Genomic DNA, 27,447 nt, shown 5'->3' with positions numbered 1-27,447 from the left:
TGTTGCCGGCTCTTTTTCGATTAACTACACCACATATGCTAAAAAAACGTTCAACATAAGCGGAGGATGTCGGTATATTAAAAAACATGAGACACAAATTATAAAGATATGGCAATTCTTTTCTTTTCTCAAACCAAAATGCATCATAATGAGTTTTGTTGGTGAAATTATGGTTTCTTAAAATGTTTACAAAGTTATTCCTTTCTTTGTCAGCTAGGTGTCCGATGCTAAGTTCTTTTTTATTGTACTCTACCTGATCCAATTCTATGCTTTGATAAAACTGATCAAAGGCTTCATCGTCAGGAACACTTTTTTGAGAGAAACTATTATTAGAACCACTTGCTGTCAAATCGTTTTTTTCGTTTTTTTTTATTAAATTCAATTGCCAAGTTTACTAATGAACTTAGTCCCAAACTGACTGTGGCTTTTGCAATCGGTCTTTGATACCATAGATAAAGTTTAGAAACATTTAAAACTGCAGCAGCTGCATAAACAGCAGAGTTAAGCTCATGCTCAAATTGTTTTTTTACATTAGTTATCAGCAATTCGCAAAATTTTTTCTTTTTATCATCTTTTTTAGCCATTTCCTCATATTGCATAATTAATAAATGTAAACTTGGTACCAAGTCACCAATATGTACGCGATTTCTTTGATTCAAAAGCGTAAATCTATATGCTGGGAGCATCAATGATAAATAGAATTCAATCTCTGCTTGAGTAACTGGACATTTAATAGTTTCAAAGCAATGTTTTTTTATATGCTTTGTAAAAACAAATCAACATTAAAAAACTTGATGACCAACGAGTTAAATTTTCGTTTCTTAATCTATGTTTTTTTTTGTTGAAATATTCGGGCAATTTGAATTGTCTGATGAGTTTTTTTAGCAAATGAACAAAGCAATGACAAAATAGTTTTCAATCGTTTGCATGACCTCACAGTATTACGTAACTACTATGACTTGCCGATTCTGGCGCATTGACATTTTTATAATTCTGCATCCTGATTTTCTGCAATCATGAATTGTGAATTCTGGCGCATTGACATTTTTTTAATACTTAATGAATTCAAGATGGCGTCGTGTTTTTAATTTTCTGCAATCATTTTTGTTGACTTACCTTTTTGTGTCTCTGCCTCGTGTTCTGGACTGAAGAGTCCATAAATGTAAAGCACGGTTTTATAATTAAAAGGTGGGTGTGAATTTCCATCCGAGTTTTTCAAACAGATGGGAGCAAATGTCGTCGTAAAATCTTTTCTTGTCGATGGTTTTTAAAACTGAAAAATCTTCCAGGCGACACGGGTGACTTCTATTTTGGAGCAGCTGAAACAAAATGTACTGCACGTTCATGAAACTTTTTCTTTTCAATTCCTTCGGTTTGTCTTTTCCATACACCAGATCGTACAAGAAAGACAAATCCTTAAAATCTTTAATTAACTGCTCTTCCAGATATTCTATATCGTCTCGTTTACCGACGAGCACGTAATAGATATAGTTGGCATTTTCATACTGGTTCGTGTAGTTGAGTTGTTTTAAAAAGATCAAAATGTGTTCTTTGGTGATGCGAGAGTATTTCACGTTGGTGTTTTCAGAATCAATCAGCAAGTTGAGCGCCTTAAATTTTTTCTCCAAATTTTCAAAGACTTCTTCAGGAATCTTGCATTTTTGTTTGCCCTGATACTGTTTGATGCATTCTTGAAAATGAATGATGCGCGAGTAAGTGTATTTGTTCATCGAGTTGGATCGGTCGTAGTCTTTATACGGGACAGTTGTTTCTAACATTTCTTGCTGCCCCGAGCACACGAGACAGAATTTTTTATTGCTGTCGTTCATTTCAAACTGGCTGGGATCGTCGTTGATGCAAAACTTGCATTTGGTGCGCGAGACGAGTTTCTGAGTGATTTTAATATCAGTCCACTGTCGTTGAGAAAGCGTTTCTTCTGCAATGGTAAAATATTGACGTTGAAGCTGGTTTTTTTCTTCGTCAAATTTGGCGCGATCCTCAAACGAAAGCTGCGTCTGCAGGATGTCTTGATATCGCTGAATGAGGTGGTTTGTCTTGGCGATAAAAGTCATTTTCTCGGTCTTACGTTTATCCAATTCTTCCTTGATCTCCAACAGATGCTTCAGAGCTTCCTCCGACAGGTCGTGTTTGTTTTCCAAAAGAAGAAACACGGATTTCAAGTGCTCGATATCATCAAGATTATCCTTGTCAAACTTGTCCATAATTTTCGTGTTTAATAAGACAATGCTCATTTTTAAATGAGAGCGAGTTCATTCTTTTAATTTGTCATCGTATTTTTCTATTCTACAGTAAACGATGTACAGATGAAAAAAAATTTGAATTTTGAGTTAAATAAATTTCTTATGTAATAAAAATGGATGAAATAGATGAATTCGATCTTCTTTATATTCTTAATAATGAAGAAGTGAAATATCGTGATGAGAAATCTAGAAGATATCTTAAATTAGAAAAAAACGTTCGAAAGCTTCCAAAGTGTGTTAAAAAATCGTTTATACAAATGATTCAAATGCTATCATTCGAAGAAGTTTTAATAAGATTAAAATCTGCTATTGATACATATAATCATATTGAAATGAGAAAAACAGTGAATAGAAGTTTAGTGCATGCTAACGATGACAAAAGAATTTATCGTGATTATAGTGAAGATATTGTTAAGAATACGAAAGCAAATTTCAATATGAGTAAAATTAAAGAATAATTTTATATATCTTTATATATAAAATTTACAAGAGTTTATTCATAGAATAGCACCTAAAAAGGGAATGCTATTAAAGGGTGAGTTAGGTCCGAGCAATAAGCCAGATCCAATAGATTGATAGCCTTTTCCATTTTTAACAAAGAGTCCTTCACCAATAGTAGGTTTCACCCAAGGTCTTAAAAAGACTCCTGATCCTGCAGCAGTCATTTTCATTCCACTTCCATTCTTTTTCAAGTAAACGATTCCTCTTCCTGCAATTTTATCAACCATAGCAGAGCCGGCAGAAGAGCCTACTCCTGCTAACAATCCAGTGGCGAGAGCAGGAACTACTCTTGTAGCAATAGTGCTACCTATCATACCTAATAACGGTAGAAGAGCTCCGATGAATCCACCTTCAATGCTTGAGTTGTGTGCAAGTTGTCTTTTGCTTAATTTAAGAGTGACTCCTTTACCGGATTCATACGCTTTTGTAATTTTGTTCAATTGCGCATGAGTAATAGCGAGAATATGTTCACCGTTCAAGTCTTGATGAGATAGCCTTATATTGACATCAGTCTTGTCTTGAATCGCTTTTTTTATTTTGTCAGATTGACTTTGTGAAATGTTTAATTTTACTTTTTGGTAACTCATTTTTAAAATAAAAGAAAAAAATTATCGTTGAACAGCGCTGCTCGTAAAAAGGTCTTGAAGCACAGAGGTTATTCTTTCTCTCACGTGAAATCTGAGGATAATGTCTTCACCTCTAAAGTCGATCAAGTTACCGTTTTGATCTAAAATTCTTGTTTCCATTCTTGAAATTCTACCAACCATGATGGGTAAGTATATCAAGTGGAAAGGCTTTTCGCTAATTTTATAGCCTGGAGGAGTGTCAGGATGAAAAGAGTAAATGTCAGATGTTCTTTTTCCGTTATCATAAGATGATCCAATCACATCGTTTGTGATTCTGATGATGGTTACATCGTCTATTCTCGAAAGTGCTTCAGACTCGTAATAGTCAATATAACTTGTGACTTTATCCGGATTAGTCGGATCTTCTTTTTTCTCTACATAGGTATATTCTGCTTTATTAAATCCAAGAACAGGAGCTAAACTGTTGTTCACGTTGAAATCCACCCAATATTTTGTTGTAGTTCCAGGTTTTCCAAATTTCAGAGTAGATCTTAAAGTCATTAGGTTTGCACCGATAACAACACCACCCTTTCTATACAAGGTTCCAACTTGTTTTTCCATTTCCTTCTGAAGATAATCATTAATCTCGCTAATTTCATACGCTCCTTCTTCGATGTAAATGGTGTAGCTGTTTGAACCGGCGTTGGGGCTGTATCTGAAAACATTATTTGTCGAATTGATGTTGGTATAGCTGTGAATAGTGTCAAAGCCAACAAGAGCCATTTCATACTTTTTATTAGGATCAAATTCAATCGGGTTGTCAAACTCGGTTTGGATGACGCTGTTTCTTATGGTTGGAGTTTCTTTTTTTGCTTTTGTAAGGAGATAAAATCCGCTCATCTTTTTATATAGAGTTGGGAAAATAAAAATTGTCGAATCCGCTTCGATATTTCCCACAATCCTTTTTAGAGGATAAATCAATGACGGCGAATCCGTGAGGTTGAGACCAACAATATTTACAAAACTTTTTAAACTCTTCTATTTTCATATCGCTTGAAACATGATCTTGATAAATGTGGTTTATGTTTTTAAAGTCTTGAGGAAACAAGCAAATGAAATTAGCATTTTCTCTGATGGTTTGTCTAGGCAGCATAAAATAGTTTTGAGCGAGGTAAAAGCAGTCAACGTTAGAATGTCTTCCTCGGATGTAATATTTTTCACACTTGTTTTGTTTAGTCAATTGCAAATCGTCAAAGATCATTAAATTGTTTTTGGATGAATCAAGATCTTCAGGATTAGGCACATCGTCAGCCGTTTCGAAAAATTGGCATTCCATATCTTCTGTGTTATCCCATTTTTTTGAAATTTCATTAATAACGCATTCAGGGCTTACGTTTAATTCCTCAATTTTGTTTTGAATGTTAAACAAATTAAGAATAACTTCCTTTGGCAATTTCTTCTCGAACGAGTTTTTGAGTATTTTATATTCCGGTTGAAAAAGAGATTTTCCAAACACTTGCAAATGATTATAGTCTAACCACCCAGGTCTTAAAAGTAAATTGAGTAGCAACGTTGTTTTCCCACATCCTGATTTCCCAATAATGATTCCGCGTATACTTCTAGGCAAAAGCTTGTTGTTTTTCCTTTTGCTTTTATTTACATTCCATGACAAATCAATCACTTCCATTTTTTTATTATGTTGAATATAAAAAAAATGTATTGTGTCAAATGCAAAAGGAAAACAGAAACGAACAACTTATACCATTCTATAAGCAAAAGCAATAGAAATATGCTTAAAGGAACTTGTGCCGTCTGTGGAAGAGGCAAATGCAAGTTTGTTTCTGCGAATGAAGTCAATGGAGGAGACTTGGTGGAATCGATCAACAATTTTTCGAAAAAAATAAAGCTTCCATGGGCAAAGTTTCCAGGAGAAATGCACATTCCAGGGATGAATTTTGCAGGACCAGGAACCAATTTAGACAAAAGACTCACATCCACCGATATGTATCAAGATTGGAGCAAACCAGTAGATCGAGTGGACAATGCAGCATACCACCACGATTTAGCTTACAAATATTTAAACGATGTTAAAAGCAGAAATGTAGCAGATCAAATGATGCTTGAAGAAATGAACTCCATTCCAAACCCCACTCAAAAAGAGATTAACGAAAGAAAACTGATCACTCCCATCATCAAAGCCAAAGCTAAATTCGGATTAGGTTTTAAAAAAAAGCACCGGAGAACCTGAAATGGACGGATCAGCTTGCAGAGGAGCTTCATAAACCAGTAATACATCATTTTAAAAGAAGAAAAGTGTTTGTGAACGACATCGACAAAATATGGGCTGCTGATTTGGTTGACATGCATTCGTTTTCAAAATTCAACAACGGGGTAAAATATTTGCTCATGGTGATCGACGTGTTTTCAAAGTATGGATGGATCGTTCCGTTAAAGAGTAAAACTGGAGTTGATGTAGCTAACGCTCTAAGAAAAATATTTGAGGAGAGAAAGTGTACAAAGATGTGGGTGGATAAAGGTAAAGAATTTTATAACAAGCATGTACAAGCTATAGGTGTGCAATTATACTCCACTGAAAATGAAGAAAAAAGTTCTGTTGTTGAACGATGGAATAGAACGATGAAAGAGAGAATGTTTAAATATTTTTCAGCCAACAACACCAATAAATACATTGACGTATTAGATGAAATGGTGAAAAATTACAACAACACAAAGCACTCTTCCATCAAAATGACTCCAGTGGAAGCTAGCGATGAAAAGAATAAAGGTAGGGTATGGTGGAACCTGTATGGAAAGGATCAAACATTACCAGCAAAACCAAAATTTTCAATGGGTGACAAAGTGAGGATCGTAAAAAAGAAGTCTCATTTTGAAAAGGGGTATACGCCGAGATGGACTGAAGAGGTTTTTACCGTGACAAATGTTCAGCATACGAATCCACCTACGTATAAAATCGCTGATGCTAACAATGAAGAAATACAAGGTACATTTTATGAACAAGAAATGCAAAAGACTCAACAAGACATATTCAGAATTGAAAAAGTCATTCGAAAGCAAAAGAACAGATCACTAGTCAAATGGCTAGGATATCCAGACTCTTTTAACTCTTGGGTGAACAATAAAGAAGTGATTTCTATGAAAAAAATGATCTAAAAAATCGTAGATTTTCATTATTCCGAAAAACGAGTTAAATAATTTTCTTTTCTATATAAAAGAAATGAGTTTTATTACAATTGAAAGTTTTGATGAGAGTAAATTATCAGTCGGAGAAATTTACTCAGCGACCAAACCAGTAACTTATCAAAAAATACCATTAAAATATTCTTATTCCAATGGCGACGCTCCTCTTGTATTACGATCTCCCATCTTATTTTCGTATGGTGTATGCGAGAATAAAGAACCAGCAACACAAAAATTGACTGGTTATTCAATGTCTTTTGTCTGCTTTGATGCTAAAAAGGGAAAGACAGAAGAAGAAGCAAAGTTTATTAGCATGATGGAAAAGATTACTTTGTTCATTAGAGGTGAAGTAGATAAATTGTCAACCAAACTTAAAAAAGGAGGAAGAAAAAAGCAAATTAATTCAGAAGAATTGAGTATTTTAAAATATAAAGCTGATAATGCTGAATCTACACCAGTCTTTTATGCAAAGACGTTTACTAAAAATGTGCAAGATGAAATACTCATTACTTCTTTATTCCATAGAAAGAAAACAAATCTTGATATACAAAATGGAGTTAAAGGAAAACGCAGTAATAGAAATTTGGTCAAATGCTCTGGACATGATTTTATCAACCAAAGATGTTATGCTATTGGAGGACTTAGAATTGAGGGGGTGTATATTGGTCCTTCGATTGTGTCTATTCAAGTTAAACTGGTGGAGGCTGTCATCATAAAAAATGCGTCTTTGCCTCATAGCATGATGCTGTGTGAAGACTTTGATTTAGAGGTGAAAGAATCAGATGAAATAGAGCAGGATTAAAAAATTTTTTTAGATTCTTTGAATACATAGAATTTCACATGTGAAATTTTTAAAATTTTTCTGAATTTTAAAAAATGATCAACGTTGAAGGGATTGTACTACCGAACAAACCTCTTACCAACTTTCAATTAATAGAGGCTGCAAAAAAGCTTAAAATTAAAAACTTTAGAGGTGTTTTTGTGAGGGATGAATTGCCAGAAAAGACAATGAAAAAAGAATGTGGAATTGTCAACACAGGAGATTCAAGCACAGATGGATTTCATTGGGTGTGTTGGTATAAAGACGGTGATAAGAAATACAGTTTTGACTCTTATGCCCAGCCTCCTCTTGTCGAGCTAGTTCATTATTTGAAAAGCCCTGTTTATTATAACAGCGAGAGAGTTCAATTTGGTGATACGTCTTATTGTGGTCACTTGTGTCTCTACGTCTTGAAAAAATTACAGGAAGGGGTGAACTTTCAAAGCGTTGTTAACACACTTTGGTGAAAAATTTTTTCCCCTCATTAAAAAATGATTGACAAATTTGGAAGAACTGAATTAGGGAGGTATTTTTATGATCCTTATTCAGCAACAGCTATAACAGGTGATCTCTATGTCAGAACAGATGGAAACAGCACCATCACTTCAGATTTAGATTACAACTCTCATAAAATCATCAATTTGGGTGAACCCACCAACGCACACGATGCAGCTACGAAGAATTATGTAGATACGCATTCGTCAGGAGGAGGAACGGTGATTGGAACTACAGATTTGGATTTAAATTTTCACAAAGCCATCAATTTGAATGAGCCAACTAATTTGCATGACGCTGCCACCAAAAACTACGTTGACGTCAGCTCAAGTCAGTGTGTTAAAACAGACGGATCCAGCACCATCACTGGAATCATCGACATGAATTCACACAAACTGATTAATGTGAGCGATCCTACCGCTTTAAAAGACGCTGCAACAAAAGGGTATGTAGACACCAAAGTCGCTTACAACGCTATTTCATACACCGACATTAACATGACGGCTCATAAACTAACTAATTTGGCTGAACCTACATCAGCTTCGGATTCAGCTACGAAAAATTATGTAGACACGCATGCTTCGGGTGGAGCAGTCATAGGTACAGCAGACTTGGATTTGAATTCGCACAAATTGATCAACGTGACTGATCCAACCAACGCGCAAGATGGAACTACAAAGAATTATGTAGACTTGCTGTTGCAAAAATCAAGTTTGACCAGTGTCGTTCCAGGATCTAGTTTTACCAGTTTGGGGTTCAAGTCTCAGACCGTAGCAGCGTTAACGACTTCGCCAGTGTTTGCGTTTTCTGGAAAATCTGGTGTGCTGAGAAGATTATGGTTGGCTTTATACAGCTCCTCTGGAACGGATATTCCAGGTCAAGTTTTCATTCGAATCTTTACTGACGGAGAAATCAATGTGGGGAATTATGCAGAAACCACGGAAGGAATTGGAGTGGACCAAACAGGACTTGCTACTGATTTGCTTTTTTCACCATTGGGAGGAGCTTTTTACACCAATTCTTTGCAGGGATGCAACATGTTTAACACCACTTCCTTGGGAGGATATTTCACATTGGACATGCCTTTCAGAAACGACGTCTCCATTCAACTCGTCAACAGAAATGCTACTGCCATCACGTACTGGATTCAACCGTTCATTTCCACACTTGCTTCCATTCCTGCAACCATCCCTCTTTACAAGCTGTACTGTAGAACGTTTCGATATTTGAACACCACTTATGGCAGCGAATACGTTTTGTTGAACACCAGCGGGAAAGGAAATGGCGTGTCGTTGAAATACATCAGGATGCACATCATTGGCGCCTCTGGAAACTGGTGGGAATCCAGAGTTAGAATGTACGACGGAAATCTACCTCCAGGTAACGGTACTGTACTCACTCCTTGGACACCGTACAACACCAACAATTACACCTACTTTCCTGGATATGACGGTGACAGCACATGCTTCTTTTCATCCTCTGGATTGGAAGATTTTTATTTGTCGTCATGGAATGGATCAAATGTGACTTCCTTCAACAACAAATCGACTGGACTTTTGTATCAATCCACTTCATCCATCGGTTCCGCCACCACCATCTCTTTTTACAGAAATTTTGGAGAAGCAGATTCTATGCCTACTGTTGCAGCTGGAAGAAGACTCGTTGTCACGCTCAACTCTGGTGATGCTCAAGTTGGTCAATCCGGAAGCTTTTACCTTCTTCTAGGACAAGCCTATTATTACGCTTAAAAAATCACTAGTGATTTCCATGAATCCGCAAGCGGATTTACATGGATCTAATGTACAGATGAAAGAAAAATTGAAAATGACTTAAATAAATTTCTTTTCATATAAAAAATAACAATGAGTATGTCAGATAATGAATTTTTAGAAGATCAGTGCGATGAACTCTATGAAAGCGAAGACGATGATAGTTCTGTTGCTGAGGATAGGCCTTACAATTGGCATATGTTGGTTGACCCTGAAGATGATGATCCTGAAGATTTGCCTTACAATGGACCTTACAATGATACTATAGTTTTAGATTACAATTCGATGAGTGTTGAAGAACAAAATGAATATGATGATTATATATATAATGAATTGTTACAAGATATGCGTAATGAAACGGGTGGAAACAACTTTATCATTTACATCAATGATGAGGAGGAGAAAAGAAATAGATTAAAGATTGAGGCGTTGATTGAAGGTTTTAAAAAGGATGAATATAGAGTGTGTGCTTCTGCTGCTTAAAACGATAATCATTTTATTCCTCACATATAAAGAATAAAATGGTGTATTATAAAAATTAATTTTTTTGTGATAATAAAAATGGAGAATCATGTGCATAAAAAAAATTTTTTTAATAACGATCGAAAGGCTCGCCATAAATCATATCTTTTTTTTGACAAGTATTTGAAGCATCCTCCTGTAAAAGTGGGAAGTAAGTATGAAATATTTACTCAAAAAGACATCACATTAAATAAACTGAGTCATCAGAAAATAACTTTTATGTTTGGAATAAAGCTTAAAAGCGGATTAGCTTTAGTGAATTTGAGGGAAAGCCTAAAATCAAAACTGGATTATTTCAGTCACAGCATCATACTATCAGAGTCGGTGGATAATGTGATCATGGAAATTTACAATAACAGCAAGTCAGATGTCATTATTAAAAAAGGGGAGAGTTTATGCTTTGTCAATTTCATTAATGAGTGAAAAAAAATATTTTTTTTCGTTTAATATAAAATGGAATACAATCACGATGCTAAATCTAACGCAAAAGCGCATGGACTTTATCCAGTTCTTCCATCAGCTCCTGTAGATGATGGAGGACACATTTACCGTCTTCAAAAAATAAGCGAAGTCCAAAAAGAGATGGACAACGAGAGGAAAAAGAGAGTGCATCTCAGCAAAAAGTATCATCGCGCTTTCAGAATCATTTCTTTTGTAGACTCTACGTTGCAAGCAGGTGGTGTTGCACTTGGAGTTGTTGGAATTGGAACTTTGAGCACCATCGCTGCTGCTCCTATTGCGATTGCGTGTGAAGGTGTGGCTATTGGAATGGGGTTTTTATCCATTGTAGGAGGACAAGTCAACAAAAAACTAGCATTAAAAGCGGAGAAGCATGAAAAGATTAAAGTGTTGGCAGAGTCGAAATTGAACACCATCAACAGTCACATTTCAAAGGCATTAGTAGACAACGTTGTGAGCGATTCAGAGTATGAATTGATTTTAGACGAGCTTCAAAAGTTTAAGAGTCTGATGAAAGAAATAAGAACTAAAACAAAAATCAACATTGACGAGATAACTAAAGAGTCGTTGATCCAAAAAGGAAGAGAAGATGCAATAAAAGCGTTCAACAACATGTTTAAAAAATCATAGATTTTCCATGGATTCGCAAGCGAATCTAAAAAAGGATCAACGTAGTCGTAAAACGTAGATAAGTTTGCGTTTAAGTTTTTTTCTTGCGTTTTAAAAAATGTCCTTTTTTAAAATACTAGACCCTAACAAGAGGGATGAACTGGTGAAAGAATTTGTTGAAAGAAGAAAAAGAATCTATCAAGATAGTTTGAATGAGAATATTTATGATGCTAATCTTCAGACTGATTTGAGCAAGCTTTACAAGCCTCTGATTGAAAGCAATGAAAAGATGATCAAGAGCATTGAAGAAAGTCGCAATGAACAAGTGCCTCCCAGTTTTGATGAGACAAATCATTTAGGAGACATTTCATCCGTTTATTTAAATAGGTATAATAAGCGTTTTGTAAAAAGTTCTAAAAAAAGAGCTTATGAAATTAGTAGAGATGGTAAACAAATGCACATTGGAAAAATGGGGTTGGAGGTGGATGGAAATGATATCATTGTTGGAGGAGAAAAGTATGAAGGAACACAAGGTCTTTGGGAGTTGCTAACCAATCCGAACATTTCAAAAGAGTTTTTGAACAGCAGCGTTATAAGCAAAGAAGATAAGGATAACTATACAAAAATTCTTTTCCAAAGTAGATCTATTTTTTCAGAATCAAATCCAAACAGGATAAAAGCTTCCAAAAGTCCGAAATACACAGAACTTATAAAGCCTGTTTGGGAAGAAATTAAAAGTGAAACCAAAGTCAAAAAAGGCAATGGTGTGATTATTCTTCCAAGCGATCCAAATGCTCTTGTGGAAAATCTCAACTTGAGCATCGCTGCATGGCATGCTGGAAATAAAGGATCTAGAAATGTGGCTGTTTCCATTTGCGACGAGCTGTTGAGACAGAATAGGATTAATAAAGACGAGTACAAGGCTATGATGGCGTATATCGATATGAAATAAAAAAATCTTTGGAAATAAAAAAATGATCGTTTATAGAAATAGATATGTTAAGAAGAATATTGTAGGTGGGAGTGGAATCATGGACACGCTTAAGAATTTCTTGAGAAGAGCAGCATCTTCAAGCGCTTCAAGAGCGGCATCTACTTTGGCTAATAAAATTGCAAAAACTGAACTGGGAAGAGAAGCCATCATGGCTACTAAATCTGCAGGAAAAGAGCTGGCTTCAGCAGCTATTTCCACTGCTAAAGACGTAGCTATTGATAAAGGTAAAAAGACCATTGAGAAATTGTATGCCAAGACTGGAACTCCAAAACCGCGTGAAGCTGCAAAGAATGATCTCAGTATTAAAAGCAAGGAAATTATTTCAAGCATTGTTAACAAAGCAGCGGCAGCAGCACCACCAGTTATAGATGAATATTCTATGTTTGGATCAGGATTGTCAAAGAACAACGCGATTAGAATACAAGACCTAGTAAAAAGAGGAAATGGACTTTTGATTGCATGAGGATCTAAAAAATTTTTTTTCTTCGACATATAAAAATGGCAAATTCCGATGTTTTAAATTTTACAGAAGAGATTATTGTGGATGAAGAAATTGAGAGATTCGAGTTTCATGAATACGAGCCTGAGAGTAAAAATCTAAATGTGGATGGAGAAATAAGGATCAATATTGAGAAACAAGATTTGTTCACGCTTCCATCTGAGGCATACCTTTTGGTTGAAGGAAGACTTTTAAAAGCAGATGGAACTTCCTACGCTGATGCAGACCTCGTTACTCTTGCTAACAACGGCATCATGTATCTGTTCAGGCAGATTACTTATCGTTTGGATAGTCGAGATTTAGAAATCATTTACGAACCTGGACAAGCTACCACCATGATTGGATACCTCAAATATCCAGTAGAGTTCCAATATTCTGAAGGAATGAATCAGCTGTGGCAAAGAGACACATCAGCTTTAGCAAATGAAGCCAACACTGGATTTATCCAAGGACGAGATTACATCATCAAGCAAAGTGAAGAAAAAGGATCGTTTTCGTTCTGCATTCCTTTAAAGCACATTTTTGGATTTTGCGACGATTACGATAAAGTGATCTATGGACTTAGTCATAAACTTACTCTTGTGAGAAAGAGTGATAGTGATGCTATTTTTAGAGCAGAAACAGCAGCTGCAGGAAAAATAGATCTTAGCAAATTATCCTTGTTTATGCCTCATGTCACACCCTCTATCGCAGCTAGTAACAATCTTTACAAAATCATTGAAGCAAAAGTAAAGGTTCCAATTTCATTCAGATCTAGACAATGTGACACCATCGCTGTTCCTGTATCCAACAACTTTAGTTGGACGCTAAGCACAAAATCTGGTAGTGAAAGACCAAGGTATGTCATTGTTGGATTTCAAACCAATAAATCTGGAAGTCAAGTAGAGAATCCTGCAGTCTTTAATCACTGCGACTTGAAGAACATGTATGTCACTTTAAACAGTGAAAGGTATCCTGCTGTTGATTACGATTTAGACTTTAATAACAACAAATACTCAAGAGCATATAGAGACGCCTCTAAGTTTGACAATAGACTTTATGGTATAAACGAACTTATATCTCAACCTAATTTGACTGCCTTAAATTATAGATACATTTGTCCTCTTTTTGTTTTCGACGTAAGCAAGCAGTCTGAGAGGTTAAAATCTGGAGTGGTAGATATGAAAATAAAAGCGACATTCAATGCAAACGTTCCTGCAAACACTCAAGCCTTTGCTATCGTCATTTCCGATAGTTTGTATACCCTTGAATCAGATGGAAACAGATTTACTTTTGTTTATTAGATGCAGAGCATCCAATTCATTGAAATGTTTTTCAAAAATAATATTTTTAAAATAAAAAATGAGATATACGAAAACGGATTTGAAAAAATTACTGAAAGAAAACGGAATTTCCAAAACGTCAAACAATAAAATGTCATTATTAATGCTTGCGATTGAAAACAACTTGATTGATAAAAACATATTGATTAAAGACGTGAAGGAAGATCGACCCGTGGGTAGACCTAAAAAGGATTTAAATCTGTTAAAAGAAGAATAAAATGATACAGTTTTTTCCATTTTTTCTAGAATGTAGTATCAAAGAGGCTGACATAAATAAAAAAAGACATCTTGAGCTTCTTGCTTTTGGAAAAACAGGTGTGTTTCACGAATCTGTTTACGTCACTGAAAACGAAAATTTTAATATTCCAAAAGAGTACAGTGATGAAGAGAGAGACAAGCTTTACCTACTTGTATGGAGTGGTGAGACAGAATATTCACGAATGGAAAAGAAAATCAAAGAGCATCTCAGTACTTGGAAAGTCTTGCCTAAAAAAGAAAAGCTACGAATGATTGACAATTATGTGCTTGGTTTGGATTGTGATTTCGAGGAGAAGAAAAAGATTTCTGGAAATCTAAAAAGCGCAATTTTAAATCATTCGCTTGGTTCCAATGACATTGTGTATGAAAACTTTAAGATTCTTCGAATCCATGAAACTTCTTCAGATGTTAGAAATGAAAAAAATTGATTTAAATAAAATCTTGATATAATAAAAATATGACATACACAAGAAAGTTTTTGAAAAATTTGTTAAAAGAAAATAATGTTTCCAAAACGTCAGACAATAAAATGTCGCTCATGATGATTGCGGTTGAGAACAACTTGATTGATAAAGATGCCATTTTGGAAAACTCGAAAGAGGTGAGACCAGTGGGAAGACCGAGAAAAAATGAGAAAAAAGAAAAGAAGCCTCTTGATCCTAAATATGTTAGACTTGGTTTAATTAGAAATAATCCTTTACGTTTGAAAATAACTCATGTTGATACTGGTGAGGTGGTGGAATACAAGTCTGCTTATGAATCACAGAAAAAGACTGGACATGGATGGCAGTACTTTGAAAGTAGAAATGGAAAAGTAGTAGATGGATACAAATATGAGATTTCTGGAGTAAGAAGTTTTTAAATTCAATATAAGAATTTAAAAAATTGAAAAATGATATAAATAAAAATCTTGTTTTAATAAAATGGAAAACAAAACGGTGAAAGAATTAAAAGAAATTGCTAAAGAGGAGAAAATAAGAGGATACTCTAAAATGAGAAAGGGAGAACTTATAATGGCTTTGCAGCCTCCTAGAGTTTTCTCTGCTCCTGCTACTCTTCGTAGACGAACGACTGAGACAAGACCGCTGCCTGAAAGATCTACCGTGGTTAGGTTTGTTCGACCAGCTGTAAAAGTTTCAATAAAGCCTACAAAAGTTTCTGTAAAGCCTACAAAAGTAAGGTTTGCTGTTGGTTCTGAAAGACCTGTTCCAGCTCCAAGACTAAGGTCTAGCGACTTGATTTCATTCGAGCCTTCTACTCTCTTGCAAAATCAGACGACAAGAGATGAACCCTCTATTCTTGATACATCAGTCGAGGATTCAACAAACGTTATTACACCTAGACCGGTTCCAGCACCAAGACCTGGTTTATTTTCAACTCTGACGAGAGTTACAAAAAGTGTGGCATCCTATGTTAAAACTAAGTTTAATGATGTTAAAGAATGGATAGAACCCTACGTTCCTGAAGTAGTCAAGAAGAAGGTAAGTGAATCAGCAAAACAAATCGATAAAAAGATACAGTCTATCAAATCGCTTGTATCAAAAACAGAGTATAAACAGCCTGTACCAAAACCAATTAAAGTAAAGTTTAAAATGACTGAACATTCAGCGGAGGGTTCTGTGAGACAATTTTCTTATAGACCTTCTTCTCGATATAACGACCTTGCAACCTTTTTTAATTTGGTGAGAGAGTCTGCCATTCAAACCATGGAAGGGGAAAGAAATACAAAGGTAAGAATTATTTTAACGTGTGAAATGAAATCTGTAAGCATGATGACTGGTGAAGAAGTGACTCGGGAAGCAAGCTTTTCATCAAGATCAGAGATTGTTCTAGCAACTACAAATGTAAGAGAGCTCATGGGTGAAATGGAAGGAAAAGTCTTGGAAAGTAGTGTCAAATACAATGCTTTAGGATCTAATTGCACTATATCTAAGATTTTAAGAATGGACATTAACTTTACTGATTACGAGCCTATCAGCGGTTCTTCCTATATTGAGCTGTCTAAAGAGCTGAAAGACAAAAAGGCAATCATCAACATGGAAAACAAGGACGATCAATGCTTTAAATGGTCAGTCACTCGAGCGTTGAATTTAAAAAATAGAGACAACGAAAGAATTGATAAAGACTTGGTTCTAAAATCAGAAGAACTGAATTGGGAAGGAATGGAGTTTCCTGTCAAGCTTAATAAAATCAATAAGTTTGAGAAAAATAATCCAGACATTAGCATCAACGTCTTTGGGTATGAAAATAAAAAACTTTACCCTTTGAAAATATCTGACTTTGTAGATCGAAAGCACTGCATTGATTTGTTGCTTATTTCAAACGAAGACACTGACCATTATTGCGTGATTAAAAGTTTGAGTCGGTTATTATCTACACAAACATCAAATCATCAGCACAAAATGTATTATTGCAGAAATTGCTTACAAGGTTATGACCAGGAAGAAAAGCTTCAACAGCATCAACCTTATTGCTATGACAACGATGCAGTAAGAATCGAACTTCCTAAAGAAAGAACGACCGTTCATTTTAAAAACTATAACAAGTCTATGAGAGTTCCATACGTTGTATATGCAGACTTTGAAAGTTTCATCAAACCTCTTAACACTTGCACACCGAATTCGAAAGAGTCGTACACCAAACAATATCAAAAGCACGTTCCAAGCTCCTTCTGCTATTATATCAAATGCTTTGACGATAGCCTTTACAAAGGAGAACCAGTCATGTACACAGCTGAAAGCGAAGAGGATGACGTAGCTCAAAAGTTTATAACCATGCTTGAAGCCGACCTTATAAAGATTCTCGACAAGATTGATATAGTAAAAAAGAAAGTGGTAACGGATGAGGATGAAAATAATTTTGAGACTGCAACTCTATGTCATATTTGTGAATCAGATCTTAACAGTGACAAAGTGTGGGATCACTGTCATTTAACTGGAAAGTATCGAGGAGCTGCTCATAACAAATGCAACTTGAATTATAAACTTCCAAAATTCATACCCATCATTTTCCATAATTTGTCCGGTTATGACAGTCATTTGTTCATCAAGAAATTAGGTGGAAAGCTCAATTGCGTACCCAACAATGAAGAAAAATATATCAGTTTCTCGAAAAAAATCAAAGTAAGAGAATTTATTAATAAGAAAGGTAAACTTCAGGAAGTATGGAAAGAATTGAGGTTTATCGACAGCTACAGGTTCATGAGTTTCAAGTTAGAAGATCTAGCTAAAAATCTAAACAACGACCAATGCAAAAACGTTGCTCAATATTACTCTGGAGAAAAGTTTGATTTATTAAGAAAAAAAGGTATTTACCCTTATGACTGGGTGGACTCGATTGAAAAGTTCTCCGAAACGCAATTACCTCCTATTGAAGCATTCTATTCCAAACTTAATGATGAGGGAATAAGCTGTGAAGACTATGCGCATGCAAAAAACGTTTGGGATGTATTTGGATGTAAAACGTTTAAAGATTATCAAGAACTGTACAACAAGTCAGACGTTCTGATACTTGCTGATATCTTTGAAAATTTCAGAGACGTGTGCCGTATCTATTACAAGCTTGATTCTGCTTGGTATTACACCTCACCTGGTTTGGGTTGGGATGCCATGTTAAAACTAACTGGAATTCGGTTAGAGCTTCTGTCTGATATTGATATGCTTAATATGATAGAAAAAGGGATACGCGGTGGAATTTGCATGATCAGCAAACGACATGGAACTGCTAACAACAAATACATGAGTGATTATGATCCTTCACAACCTTCGAAATTCATTCAGTATTCAGACGCTAATAATTTATATGGATGGGCTATGTGTAAGCCTCTTCCTTTTAGAGGATTCAGATGGATGACTGAAGATGAACTTTTAAATTGGAAATCCATGCCTTGTATTCTCGAAGTCGATTTAACCTATCCCGAAAGCCTACACGATTTACACAACGACTATCCTTTAGCTCCTGAAAGACTAAAAATTAATAAAGTGGACAAGCTCGTTCCTAATTTAAACAACAAAGAAAAATACGTCATTCATCATGAAAACCTAAAACTCTATGAACGACTTGGATTGATCACTACTAAAATTCATCGAGGTGTCACCTTTGAAGAAGAACCCTTCATGAAACAATACATCGATCTCAACACTGGATTAAGAGCAAAAGCTAAAAACGAGTTTGAAAAAGAATTTTTTAAACTCATGAATAACTCTGTCTTTGGAAAAACCATGGAGAATATTCGAAAGCATGTTGATATTAAACTAATCACCACAAGAAAAGAAGTCTTGAAATTGTCAAGAAAGTCTAATTATGATAGAAATACCATTTTTGATGAAAACCTTACTGCAGTTCATATGAAAAGAACAAAACTCTTTTACAACAAGCCTGTTTACTTAGGACTAAGCGTTCTAGACATAAGCAAAACTTTGATGTTTGATTTCCATTACAACTATATCAAACCTAAATACGGAGATCGCGCGAAACTACTCATGACTGACACTGACTCGCTCATCTATGAAATCGAAACGAAAGATTTTTATCAAGACATTTCTGGCGATCTTGAAACCAAATTTGACACGAGCAACTTTTCTAAAGACCATCCTGCTATTGAAAACGCTGGGTTTAAAGTAGGGTTAAATAATAAGATTATAGGTATGTTCAAAGACGAGGCTGGTGGAAAAATAATTAAAGAGTTTGTTGGACTTCGTCCTAAGCTCTACTCTTACAAAACCTATGAAAAAGAAGAGAAAAGATGCAAAGGGGTTAAAAATAAAGTCGTTCAAAAACACATTACTCATCAAGATTATAAAGACTGCTTATTAAGTGGAAATGAAAAGCTTGCATCCATGAACGTTATCCGATCACATCAGCATAACATTTACACCGAAGAAATCAACAAAGTCGCACTCAGCGCTAACGATGACAAAAGACACATCTTGCAAGACGGAATTCACACGCTAGCCATTGGGCATTACAAACTAAAACCGTGCTTTACATTTATGAACTATGATCAACTCTTCAGTCCAGAACACGAGGCAGAGACACAAAAAGGTAAGTCAACAAAAATGATTGCAGAAAATTAAAAACACGACGCCATCTTGAATTCATTAAGTATTAAAAAAATGTCAATGCGCCAGAATTCACAATTCATGATTGCAGAAAATCAGGATGCAGAATTATAAAAATGTCAATGCGTCAGAATCGGCAAGTCATAGTAGTTACGTATTGAAATATTAAATTTGTGGTTTGTGCATGCAAAACGAGGTACTTTTCTGCTGCCGAGTTCAAACTCTAATTGATCTACTATACTATGATCCCCAAACTCATAATTATCAGCATCATCAATTCCAGTAGCATCAATCTCAGCATCAATCTCATTAGATAGTTTGCTAAATTTAATATCATTTTGGATTGGATTTATTTCTTCAGTAAGCAATTCGTTAATTTCAGGTTCAATTTTGTTTTCAGGTGAATCTTTTAGTTCCTGATCATTCTCATCAATGTCGTCATTCTCAAACAATTCTTCCCAAAAGTCTTCTTCAATCCAATTGCCGTTTTCCAATTCATAGTTGAGCATTTGTGGAAAAGCTCTAAGAAAAGCTTTACCACCATCACTCACATAACCGTCAACTTTAGATTTATCGAAATCATATTGATTTAATATTTCTTCTGAAACCAATATAATATTTTCAGCATTATGTGGGCCACTCATTCGTTGAAGACCAAGAACTATTAGCTTTTTACTGAAATCAGCAAAGGTAACCTGGCAACATAAGGCAAAAAAATCAGCCAGTTGGCGGCCATCCCAGATATCACCTATTAATGTAATAGTTTTGGCTTTTTTAAGGCAGTTAGTGATTGTTTTTTTTACCTTTTCAACTACCATAGGAACTATATTATAGACAAAAGACTTCTCGCATGGTAAATGATTTTTATGACGCTCTAAAAGTCTTTTTAGATGAATGTTACCTAGCTCTTGTGTTGCCATATTGGATGACATTACATATTTAGTTAGATCCATAATATTGTCATCTAACAACGAGTCATCATCATTATCAAGACTTATATCATCATAAGCCTTTTTCCAAGCCATAAAATCGTCTTTGCCCTTACATTGTGTGGAATTAAAATGCTTAAAAAAATTACCACTTTTACCTAGTGGTTCATGTAATACCTTATAGCAATAAATGCAGGTAAAATGTAATTTTTCTTTCTTTCCGGGTTTAAAATTGATTTCGGTTTGGCAATGAAAAAAGTTTAAAACCGAACTGTAAGTTTTTTCAGTGTCACCAAATTTGAAAATTTTACGCGGAAATTTATTGTTTTTCAAGTTATGTTTAATTTCATTAATCTCTTTAACATATCGTTTAATACTTATATTTGTTAATAAAGCATTGCTTATGCTTTCGCTGCACGATGGTTGACTATTTTCAATCGACAATACGGCTAAGGCACGATTGCTTCTGTCAGAATTTATTTGTTTATTTACAGACTGATTTTCTTTATCTTCTTTATTTATACTTTTTTCTTTTTTTTTTCTCAAACTCTTTACATTAGAGTCTGAACCTAATTTTCGTTTGGCGGATCTTCCATACATGTTAAAGCAAAAAATCTAAAATAAAACTTTTGCTAAGCAAATAAGCAATATTATAAAACTAGTTTAAATTACATTACATATATAAATTACTTTAGTTTATATAAGATAAAAGATTAAAATGATTTATTTTATTTATCTAACTTATTTACTATAGATAAAAAGATAAATACTTGCATCTTATATACATCTATAGCCTCATAAAAGTAATAAAAAATTATTAAAAAAGTCATTATTTCAAATACAAACGCAAGAAGTTTATCAACTTACAAAACAAAGCAACTCAAAGTTTATCAACTTGTAAAACAGCAAACTGTAAATTGTTATTTGAAACAAGCTCATAAAGTCATTAAAAGCAATGCTACTTACTCCCTAGAGGCTTCAAGACGTGATTTTCGACACGCAAACCTTAATAATTTATCTTAAAAAACAAATTATAATGGTTAAATTATAATTTAGTGTTTTTGTTTGTTATTTATAAAAATATATACTTTAACAACTAATTTATATTTTACACTCAAAAAAATTGCGTATTTTTTACGCAAAATACTCAAAAAATATGCGTATTATGAGTTGCGTATTGCGTATTGCTACTCAATAAAAATGCGTACTATGAGTTGCATATTGAGTATTATACTCAAAGAAATTGCGTAAGTTGAGTTGCGTATTGAGTATGATATGAGTAATATACTCAATACGCAATACGCAAAAAAAAGTGCGTTCTGATATATGACATACAGAATACAAAATTTAAAAAAATTTACAAAAAAAAAAATACAAACACTAAGTAATACTTAGGTACAACTACATGGTATTAAAAAAATAAGACAAAAAAAATTGTTCATAAATTTAGACGCACGATACATTAGGAGGCGTAATTTATGAACCAATCACTATTTTGTGTATCCGCCTTTTGCTTTAATACAACTAAGAACTCTTCTAGGCATAGACTCAACAAGATTTTTGCACATCGCTTCTGGGACCCTATATCAGGTCTCCTTAAGGATGTCCTTCAGCTTGCCAATGTGGAAATTTGAACCTTTGCCAATTCACGGTCAATTCAAGCCCAAATGTTTTCAATTGGGTTCAAATCAGGTGAGTATGGAGACCACGGTGTTGCCTTGATATTATTATCGTTGAACCACTTCTTTGTATAGTATGCAGTATGTGCAGTAGCGCCATCTTGTTGAAGTTTCCATGGTTTATCATTGAGCATAAACAGGTCAATTGGTGGAGTTTGTTTTCCAGTACTTCTACGTATATTATGGAGTTGATTCTTCCGGTGTATGTTTGGCACATACCAACATCTTTGTAATTGAAGCATGACCAGATTCCTATCGAACCTCCTCCACTTTATACAGTCGGTCTAATGTGCCTGGTGTAATACTTTTCGTGAGCCATTCTTTTGACTGTTATGTTAGATTTGCGATTGATCAGCTCAAAGTTACTCTCATTACTCCACGTAATGTTTTTCCATTGTTCTGTTGTCCAATACCTTCTTTCACGACACCATTTTAGTCTCCTTTGTTTATTATATGGACGCAAGAGCGGTTTCTTCAAAGCAGAGTAGACTCCAATCTTGTATTTGATAAGTATTCGACGGACTGTGCTTTTAGAAATAGATGTATTTTGATTTGTATTGAATTCTATGTTCAATTCTTTGTAACTAATTCTTGGATTAGCTCTGACAGCTCTAAAAAGGGCACTATCGTCCTTTCTGGTGGTTGACAAGGGTCTACCTGGCCTCGTTTTCTCGCTGGCACCACTAGTGTGAAGAAAGTTTCGCTTCGTTGTCCGAACGCATTTCTTAGAGACTCCAATTAACCTGGCAATTTCTCTATTACTTTTGGTTCCTTCTTTGATGTGAGTAATAATTTGCCATCTTTCAGCTTGAGTGATATGTCTTTTGCCCATGTTTCGCGTCTTTTTAGTGCAAAACTAACTTAACTTTTGTTTATTTATTAAATAATGATTAACTAATTCCAGGTAAGTTATATTTATATAAGGTTTTTTGACAAAATCAATTAATTTAGGCCTATTAATGAGAAATATGGGAAAAAACTACTAATTACATTAAATTAAAAATTACTAAATACAATCAACTAACAAGGTATAAGACTTTTTTGATTGTGCGACTAAATTTATGAATAAAATAAAATCAAGCTTATCAATTAACTTTTTTGTGTTAATTTGTATAAAATGAGTAATAAACATCCTGTAAAAAAAATTAAGGTACTTTATAATAGAGTTTCACTTCCTCTATTAAATTATATATCAAACATAGCGGTAGCACTTTTATTTTATTTTTATTTTAAGCATTTTCTTACATACATGTAAAAAAAAAATGAGTGCGTCTAAATTTATGAAAACCACTGTGTATATATATATATATATATATATATATATATATATATATATATATATATATATATATATATATATATATATATATATATATATATATATATATATATATATATATATATATGTATATATATTAAATATATGCAACATACAATGAAGTGGGCCGCCGTGACCAAATTTCCCGGGCCGTTTTTCAAGCCAGTCCGACCCTGGTTGTCACAAGTTTTTTATGAAGTAAATAATACTCCTAAACTTGTTGAAAGTAAAAGACAATCTTGTTGAATTTATACCTTCTAAGGTTGTATAAGTTCAGTTTCACTGATTTTTTAGCTGCAATAAATTGTTGAAATAACTCAATTCAGTACTTTTACAATTTTATTTTTCGCCATTTTACTCAATCTGCTTCATTTTTACTTTAACTAAACCAAAACAAAAAAAAAAGTCAAATGAATTAAATATTTTCAAGAATGAAACCATTAGGGATTGCAATACCGGAGGTCCTTTTCAATCCCGGGATTTGAAAAGCAGATACAACATCTATATAGTATTAAGTAGAATTAAAACATTACATCTAACTAAAAATATATTTATTAAATGAATTTAATTTAACATGTTAACTAAATTTTACATGTTAATTAATGTTAAAAAATTATGTTAAAAATAAGGAGGTTTGTTATGTTTTTTGTGCTTCGAAATGCGACTTCAGGAAGCATAATGTGTTCAAAGTTTCATCGCCCAAACGATTACGAATTTTTGTATTGAACAGTCCAGCGGAAGAAAATGCCCGCTCTGCCTCGACACTCGTCGGTTTCAGGGTCATTAGAAAAGAATAAACTCTTGCTAAATAATCGACACGTGTACCAACATTTTCAAATAGTGTCATTTCTTTTTGAATTTTTGATGACAATGTTTCATTTCTAATTGGTTGTATTTGTGATTGTCCTTCTTTAATAACACGATCAAGTTCCTTTTCAATACTTAAAATATTTCTTTCAGACTCAGGTGTTATTTCAGGTTCCTCAATCAAATCCAGCATGTCAGACTCAATTGACGCTCTTACTAGAGCAGGATTGGAAGCATTTAATCATTCCAGCAATTTACCGAAAGTTTTCGATATTTAAATGAAGAAGACACTGTAATTATTTCCTCATCGACTTCAACGTTATGCAGGTATTGTAGAAGTCCACTCATATCGGTTCGGCGTTGATGCATGCGAGTCATTAAAGCTCTACGCATTTCTTTGCTTGTATTATTGTTAGCATCTTTTAATTTTGTAAGCATAAAAATTAATAGCAATTTCGGCTGTAAATAGGTTAGAATCTCGACGACATATTGCTTCAACCGTTGCTTTAATGGGAACTAAAGGTGTAATAATCTCTGATAATATTGTCACTTCATCATGTGACAGAGCTTTAGAATTATCTTGCACTGGGTAAATATCAATAAATGATTTTTTACTTTGTAAAATCGTTCAAGCATTAACAGAAGGCTGCTCCACCGTGTCTTGCAGTCCATTATTAAAGACAGTTGTATTCCAAATTCAGCCTTAATATATTTTTGTAAGATGTCGTTCTTGGTAGGTGATAGTCTAAATTTTAGTATAGTGTGCGTACTTTTTTATTTATTTCAATTTTAGGTATTACATTTTCATGATTGTAGTCCAACAAATCTTCCTCAATGTCCTCATTCTCGGATGAATCACTGTCAGAAAATTTATTGTTAAAATCTGGTTGATTTGAATCGAATTTTTTCTTTTTATAAAGAACACCAATTACAGCAAGTTGTATGCCGTGAGCAAAACATAATTGTTGGTTAGCAGGCAGCATCCTGCCAACTTTTTTAATAACACTAGCTCCGTCGGTCATTATAGCTACAATGTTGCTGTATAGATCAAGACTATGGTCTTTAAGTCTTTTTTCTAATAGTTCAATGTACTTTTCTGCTAGTATTGAATCTGTTATTCGCACTAAACTCCAGAAATGAGAGTTTTGTCCGTGAACGTTTATATTCATGATTTCGAAATGACGTCCATTCATCAAAAGACAAAGAAAATCTCTCTAACACACGAATTCCGTTTTCTTGCGCACTTCAATTTGATGAACTAAACCTAATCTTATTTTTTTGCTTTACTCTACTACATGATTACGAATTGTGTTTACTGACGTAATTCCTATAGTAGTTAGAGCGGCACCTAAGTCTGTTGAAGAACAAATCACATCAAACGCCGTTAAACAAGCAAGTGTAGCACGAAGTGTTTTATCTTCCCTTTCATAAATCGATAAGTATTCTGTTAGTGGCTTAGATTTCTTTTTTGGTGGTTTATTTGGTGTGCATTCTCCGGTAATATTAGATTGGGTTGGAATTTCGACCTTCACATTATGCACCGACAACATGTGTGTATGAAGTCCTTTTGTTGACCCACCACCAATATTTAAAATCTTCTTGCAGTTTGGGAATTTACATATCTCTATTTGGCCTTTTTCATCAAAGGCCAAACAGCTGAGTTACTTTTAATTGTAAGATCCACATAGGACATGCTGATTTAATTTTTAATTTTAGGATTCTACCTTATAAGAAACGCGCTTTTCTTCAGTTTAAAAGAACTGACAATAGTAAATAAGATATTAAAAATTATTAACAATAGTAACTAAGGTAATAAAAAATCTAACTAATTTAACGCGAATATTTTAAAAGTGTTTACGTAAATAACTTTTTAGAAACAACGTTAGTTTGTATTATGTAACGAATTAAAATAAATATAAACCGTAATATATAATGATACAAAGTCTGGGTATCGCAAGCAAGCATATAATAATAATATTTTTCATTACTTACAAATCTATTATTTAAATCAAATCGTATGCAATTTTTAGTGTATATGCTAACCAACATGACATAGTGCGAAGATTTTCACTTTTGCTTTTCTCTGAATCAATCCTTTTCGATATCATATTTTATTAAACAACTGAAAATACAATACTTTTTACAATTTATACTAAATAAAAATAATTTTTTTGATACGCAAAATTACTGTTATTTTTTATATATTTTTTTCATTGCGCTTTGTTTTGTTCGATTTTATAGGGAATCCCGGGATTGATGTTAGACAATCCCGAGATTTCGGGATCATAAAAAAGACCGGGATCCCAGGATTTCGGGATTTCAATCGCAAGATACCATTGTCGTTTTTGAAATCTGGTAAATAAAAAATGTGCTAACTTCATTTAGTTGCATAACTAAAATATTTTAAAAGAAGTCTTCCAGAAATGTATGAAATCATTGATGAAAGGTTAGCACTTTTGACATAACTTAAAGTTTTTTTGTTTTTTAATAAAAACAATCAAATTTATAATAAAATTACCTGTTGATGTTTAAAAAAAATATTTTTCCAAAACTTTCTAGTTATTCAAATGAATAATTTAACAATATAGTTAATAAAACATTCAAAATATCCGCAAAAAATGTAAAATATTTCAAGGTAGTAAATCTATTTTGAGCGAAATTTTTTGTAATCTTCACAGCTTTTTAATGATAGATGAAATTTCCAAAACCTGCAAACTTTAAAAGTTCACTTAAAAAATGACAAGAAACATAACCTTTTTATTTATCCACAGATCAATCTGGCTTTCAAAACAAAAAAAATTTTATGGATTTTTGCGTTTGAAAAAAAACCATTTACTTCCAAAAGAAACTGTTCCAAAAGAAATAGCAGATGATCATTTACTTGATGCGCTATGAATCACACTGGTCAACACTGTTTTTGTCATACAAACTTTGTGATGATCTTTGATTATGCATCCTCATTAAAATATATAATAGTTTTTTTTTAGTGACAGCTACATATTCATTTCTGATCTCATTTACGTGTCTTCTTTTGAATGACTTCTTTAAAGCTACTGAATAACTATTGCATTCAGCTAACTTACATTTTATTTACGTTAGCTACATGATAAATATGCAACGAATATGTTCAAACAACCCCGACAATTTTTGTTATGTGCGTGGAAAAATAACTTTTTCATCTCAACTTCATCACAGCATTAATTGAACAGTGCTATACGACATCAATATAAATGCTGGATTCAATATATTGTGTTGTGCACGTGTAACTCCTATTGATTTATACCAACCGAACGGAAGCAAAGGATTATTTAAGGATTATTTAAGTGATTGTTATTTTTGTTTGACTCAAACAAAAACCATTACAACCAACTTCAAACACAC

General features: G+C 33.8%; 1 pseudogene; it reads right to left on the bottom strand.

Annotated features, from left to right (window-relative positions):
* Positions 1 to 98: 98 nt before the first annotated feature.
* LOC149888479 (uncharacterized) lies at positions 99 to 21,376 on the bottom strand (annotated as a pseudogene).
* Positions 21,377 to 27,447: the final 6,071 nt, after the last annotated feature.

This window comes from Hydra viridissima, unplaced genomic scaffold (assembly GCF_058129835.1).
Source record: "Hydra viridissima isolate aposymbiotic clone 2 unplaced genomic scaffold, HvirCarnegie_v1 scaffold_5, whole genome shotgun sequence".
Taxonomy (NCBI): Eukaryota; Metazoa; Cnidaria; class Hydrozoa; order Anthoathecata; family Hydridae; genus Hydra; species Hydra viridissima.
This window is presented reverse-complemented; position numbering and strand designations above follow the sequence as displayed.